We start from the raw sequence: 6,488 nt of genomic DNA, 5'->3' as shown, positions 1-6,488 counted from the left end.
GGGGACTAGATTTTATCAACTTAAAAAAATATAATTACCAAAGTCCCTTCATCCCTTTAGAAATTTCAAGTTTCATATTAAAAGTTCAACTACAATATTGAATCGTCAATTTTAATCTCAACATGTTAACGCATATACTTTCGACATTTGTTGTTCCACAAATTTGTAAATTCGTGAAAATATATATATTCAAAAAATCAAACAATAACCAGAAACGTAATGAAAAATCAACATCTACTCCATATTTGCGAATTAAATAGTATTCATTATTGTCCAACAATCAATTAACAAACGATTGACAACAAATTTCAATATCTTTCATATTTGCGAATTAAATAGAAGAATTTTTTTAACATTTTTCGAAACGGAGGGTCAAAACTTGACATTCCCCAAAATTTCCTCCAAAGACTATTTTATCCTCGTGTTTGAATTACTAGGCAAAATTTTTCTTGTGCAGAAATGGAAAAATAGCTTTCCACAAAAGTCACATCACATGCGACCTGTCTTAGAGTTAAAGGGCACAAGCAAAGACTGCGTCAGGGCACATTTGCTCCCTTGCCCTTAAAACCAAATCTTCAGCTGTTGAGCCCACCATGCCCAATGCCGGGGGCCATCTTGGTGGGTGGCCCACACACCTCAGGGGTGTATGGTGGCCCATCAGCTGAGGTGGCACATTTTGATTGGACGATCGCGCCGTCATGTGGTGTTACCGTCCCACCGAAGTTTCTCTCTACCCTTGAACAATGTGACCGCAAGAGGTGCTAACATCTCAAAAATTACGATTGATAAGTCAGTTTTTATCTCTTGGAGCATTTGAGTCTCCGTTCAATTTTATTTTTCTTTGAATTTTAAAATCATAATTATCAATTTAGGTGAAATTGAATCTTTCGCGGACAAAAAATTCTATTTTTTCTAGTAAGCTGCGTGACTTGCATTTGGTGTCTTTCTTAATAAAAAAATAACAAATAAAAAAAAAATTACTATGTAAAATTTATGTAATGTTAAGGATGAAATTTGCTATTTCTAAATATAGGTATTTTCGTTTATTAAATTATTTTTAATGATAAATTTGTTATTGTTTTGAAAAAAATTGTTTTTTTGTAAGTTATCGTGAAATACAGTTTTGTAGTTGTAAATTTTGAAAATACAGTGTGTAAGGTTACCTGGTACGAAGGGGTCAGGGGTGTATGTTGTAAATTTTCATTTATTTTTAAATCCACCTTTTTCCGCATTAGTAAATGGGAAAAATTCATAACTAAAATCTTAAGTATCACCAATTTTAAAATTAAGAACAAATGTTTCATATTTCAAAAATAATATATTTATTAAACTTTATTTATGATTTTTAATTATATATTTTATTAATTAAATATATTAAGATCACATATCTATACAATTTGGTTATAAATTAATGATTTAATTAGTCACATATTATTTTTTGATCATAAATCAAAATTTTTATATGTCACAAATTATTTTACGATCACAATTCAAAAATTTTATAGGTTACAATTTGTTTATCGGTCACGAATCATTAATTTAGTCACAATTTATTTATTGGTCACAAATCACAAATATTATAAGTCACAACTTATTATACAGTCACAAATTATCAAATATAGGTCACAAATTAACAATTTTTTAAGTAACATATTATTTTTTGTCACAATTTATTTTTTTTATTGGTCACATATTGTTAATTGGTCACAAATTAACCAATTTAATAATCATATTCAACCAAATAATTTGTGACTACTACCAACACTTGCAACCACCGCCTCACCACAGCACCGCTATCAAACACCACCACTGTCGCAGTCAATCAACACGACTGTACACCCCCAGAGCCACCACCATGTCGCCAACACCATCGCCACAACGCACCCATAGCACCACACAACCGTTGCACCCACCAGAGCTCTTTGTTCCACCTCCACCTCCATTGCATCGTCGCACCATACCACCACCACCACTACCACTGTACATAGCACCACACTACTCACCAAATTGCCACACCCACAACACCACAAAAGCACATCATCGATGCACCCACTAGAGATCTTCATTCCCACCACCGCATCGTACACCCCCACCAACCATCAGTCGTCATACCACTCAATTTTTTTTTTTTTAAAAAAAAGGGAAGAAGAATGGATTTGCAGCATCGATGACCAAAGTGTACACCGTTGTGCATGACGCTTTGAGCTCGTTGCTGAGCACAACGACAGCGAATTCAAGCATCGTTCAACGATGACCAAAGAGCTACGCTCCACCGGTAAAGATAAGTCACCATGGTGATAAGAAAAGAGAGAAGAGAGAAAGAAGAGGAAAGTGCTTAGAGTTTTTAGATTGAAAATTGAGTTGAATGGGTTAATAGTGGAAGATGTGGTAAGTAAATTAAATTAATTTTATAGTATTATTATTAATATTATAATTTTTAATTATATTCTTATTTTTTATTAAATAAACTTTGGATCTGATTTTTGAAGTTGCATCTTAAAATATATGGATGGGTGTAATTTTCACCCAATAAATTGTTCTTATATAAATAAAAACTTTGAAGCTAAAAAACGCATGGAATTAGTCATGGTCATTATTAGAAAAGGTAATTGTATGTCTGCCACTCTCAATTATTTGACTTATTGGATAAAACATACGAGTATCGATTCAACCAAATCAGTTCAATAGCCAGATTGCTTGGTTCAATTTAAATTTAAAATAGTCAAATTTAAAAATATATTACTTTTAACTGAGTGTCGATTAGTTTGGTATGTTGAATTTATTTAGGAGTAGCCATCATTTCTTTTGAAAACAATTAGAAAAGGAAAGGAAATATGAAACAGAATCAAAAGGAGAAAAGGGGGGAAAATGCATACTTTTATGGTTCTTTTCTCTTTTCTTTTTCCTATTTCAGTTCTTTTGGTAGAAATACACTAAGTACACCAAAATAACCTTATTCAAAAGTTCAATTACTATTTCATTTTCATTTATTTATTTTACTATCTCATTCATCTACCCCTCCACAAATTAGCATTCAATTGAGTCTTCTCACTATATCTTCTAAGTAAAATTTTCATTTTTTAACACAAAATTATATACTTTTAGTGATTATATTTAGATATTCTTCTCTTCTATGAACATCTCTCACAAACCAAAAAAAAAAAAAAAAAAACTCACCATCTGCATATACCAAAAAAATTAGGCATGTACTCTTAATAATTTTTTTATTTTTTAAGTTTTAAAATTACCCCAATTTAAAATGAATATGAAATTAATTTTTACCTATAAAATTACAACTAATATAAAAAAATATATATTATTTTAATTTTAATAATTTATCAAAATTTATCAGTTAGAAGATAGCAATTAAGATTTTATTTATTTATTTTAACAATGTTGAGAGAGCCAAATGAACTATTGCCTTGTTCGAGTCACATTATCTCAAAATACATTTTGACTTAAATTCATTTTCAACCATTCATTCTTCCAATAAAAGAATTTACAAATAAATCCAATTTTTATTTTTTTACTTTTATTTTTTAGCCAGACAATATCCAAAAAATTACTATTACAAGACTTACTTTTCATTAAAACGGGACTCTAGCGGGTGTATTTTCTATACTTTTAATTATTTATTAACTTACTAAATCTTTTTTTTTTTTATTCATTTGATGTTAGATTTTAGGAAAAGAGTTTAATAAATATTATAAATCTCACACACGAAAAAGAGAGATCTTTTTAAGGAAAAAAATGAGAAATAAATAATTAGAAATAGCATACAGAACATTATATAAATAATAACATATATTGTGTGATTTCTTATTTCAATTAAAGATATTTTCTGTTCAGATGTTTTATAATTATATACAATGTAATTTTTTCAGTAAATTGTGCTTTTTGTAATTATTGTGATAAATGTAGTATATAAAACACAAATTTATAAATATGGTTTATGAAGTGTAATTACATTATATACATGTGTATTTTATAATTATTTTTTTAAAAATAATTAGTCTTGGTGTTGCTGGTTGTTAGGATTTTTACTGCGAAAATAGAAGAGTTTCAACTGTAATATGGAAAGAAAAAGAGGTCATCAATTAAATTCTTCATACAATTATCCATCCCTCTAATTTTTGCAGAAACATATGCTGAAATCTATAGTAATAAAATTATTAAACAATTTAATTGAAGAGTTTCGTATCATGTTCGGGCCAAATTTAGGGCAGTATTTAGGTCAATTGTTTATTATTAATTAATTTGTGTGTGTGTGTGTGTGTTTTTTTTTTTTTAATTATTTACATGAATTTATAGAAATTTAGAGAAAAAATTGTTAAGCTTAGTAAAATAATTAGTTATTTTGAAAGTAACCCCCAAGAAAAGGGAACTTTCGTAGTATACTTTTGAGCTCCTCAATGTCTGATTATTTAACGTTGCATTGAATGTTATTATACCTAAGTCTCTCTTATTTTAGAACATATTACAAATAAATATTTATTTCAAGAGTATCCACAAAATAGGAGTGAATCGAGAATTAATAAGATACTATATATTTCAATAATTCATAGGGTAAGGGAATCCTAAATTCAATTGTTGAGAAGTACACTACATGGAATAATTTTCAATTTATACATAATGCAGGCTCTAACTCAAATATATTTTTGCATAGGTAATTCTTAATATGGTATTAGAGTTTGTTAAGTTTTAATAAGCAATTTGATCAATTAAAATTCAAATGTGTTAACAATAAGCAATGTGTTAAGAGAAATCTGGCATCGAATTACAAAATTAATTTGTTAATGTATAGAGGTTTGCATTACTCATCTAAAAAATGTTTACATTTTAAAATGAAATCAAGCCTTGACCATCTCCAGCCCATTTTACCAAAATGGTGCAACTTTCACACCATTTTATTAAGTTATCTTCAATCCCATTACACCAAATATTACACCAAAAAAGTATTCTATTTGTTTCCTTATTTTTTAATTTTGAACGGCTAATTTATTTTAAAAATTATTTAATTACATATTCTATTATTAATAAGCCCTTATTTGAGCATAATTCTTTTCATAAAAATGCTTATTTGATTACAAATTCTATTATTATGAAGCCCTTGTTTGAGCCTCATTATTTTCATAAAAATGCATTTTTGAAGGGTGTATTGATGAAAAATGTGTGATTAAAAAATCAGGAAAATTTTAGGATTTATGTGTCATATTATTTATTAAAGAATGTGTGGTTGAAATACTATCAAATCACAATTTAAAAACATATTTTTTTTTTCCAATTAATGGGGCTCAAACCGGAGCTAAAATTACTAATACTATGTTTGGCTCCACATTTTTTCTAAAACTCATTTCTTTTAAAACTCGTTTTCAATCACACATTCTCCCATAAAATAATATTACAAGTAAACTCAAAACATTTTTCTTATTTTTTAACCACATATTCTCCAATAAAATACTATTCTAAAATATATTTTGGCCCAAAAATGAGGCTCAAAACAAGGGCTAAATTAAAACTTACATTTCAATAACTAAAATATTTTTTTTTGTAATAAATTTTAAGAAGCATTTAGTGTCCTTTTAATTTTAAATTATCAAAATATATGAATTTTGAATTATAATGAGTAATTTATTTAGCATCTTCAGTAGTTATTTTTTATTACTTAATTACAATTAATTATAAATATTTAATAAAAATAATAATCAAATTAAAATTAATATAAATAAAGCTAAATCATTAAGTAATAAAAGTGTATAAAAAAAGATATAAGAAGAATTAAATTTTTTTTGTTGCATAAAATGAAGGACAATTAGAAATAATTAAAATTGTATATATTAATTACACTCTAATTTGGTGTGAAAAATTTGAAGTCCGGTTCGAGTATTGTTTTCGTACCGAATTGGCATTTTACGGCATTTTGAAGTTGGATTAGAGATGTCGTTATATATTGATAGGATTTCATTTTATTTTTTTGTGTGTGTGAATTTTATCCCTTAACATCACTTTCAAATCTGCATAACAAATGAACTTATGGTAACTGGATAACAAATGTAAGTGCATGAATTTTATTATACATTGAATGTTTCCTAATAATAACGCGCTGAATCTCAATTTTCTTAAGATAAAAACTTTATTTTCTGTAGATAAAATGCATAGTCGACACTTCAAAGATAAAGAATTTGCTTTCGCATATGGGTCCATGTCTTTATTAGCCACAATAAGGGCTGTACTTTTTTCTCTGTAGTGTGATTCTTTCTTTTGCTACAAACCCATCCCAATACTCAAACACTAATTATTATTATTATTATTATTGGGGTTTTGTTCACGGAATATCAAACCCCACCAAATGCTATTAATTGAAACCAAGTTGCTCTCCTTATGTCTTCTAGTGGACTCCACCACCACTACCACCATCACCTAGCCGTGGTATCTGCATCGCGCATGTGTTGTACTATACATATGTCTAATACACGCGCGTAATGAAA

This window comes from Olea europaea, chromosome 2, assembly GCF_002742605.1.
Source record: "Olea europaea var. sylvestris chromosome 2, O_europaea_v1, whole genome shotgun sequence".
NCBI classification, from domain to species: Eukaryota; Viridiplantae; Streptophyta; class Magnoliopsida; order Lamiales; family Oleaceae; genus Olea; species Olea europaea.
The sequence above is the reverse complement of the archived record's forward strand: the minus strand, read 5'-3'. Positions refer to the sequence as shown.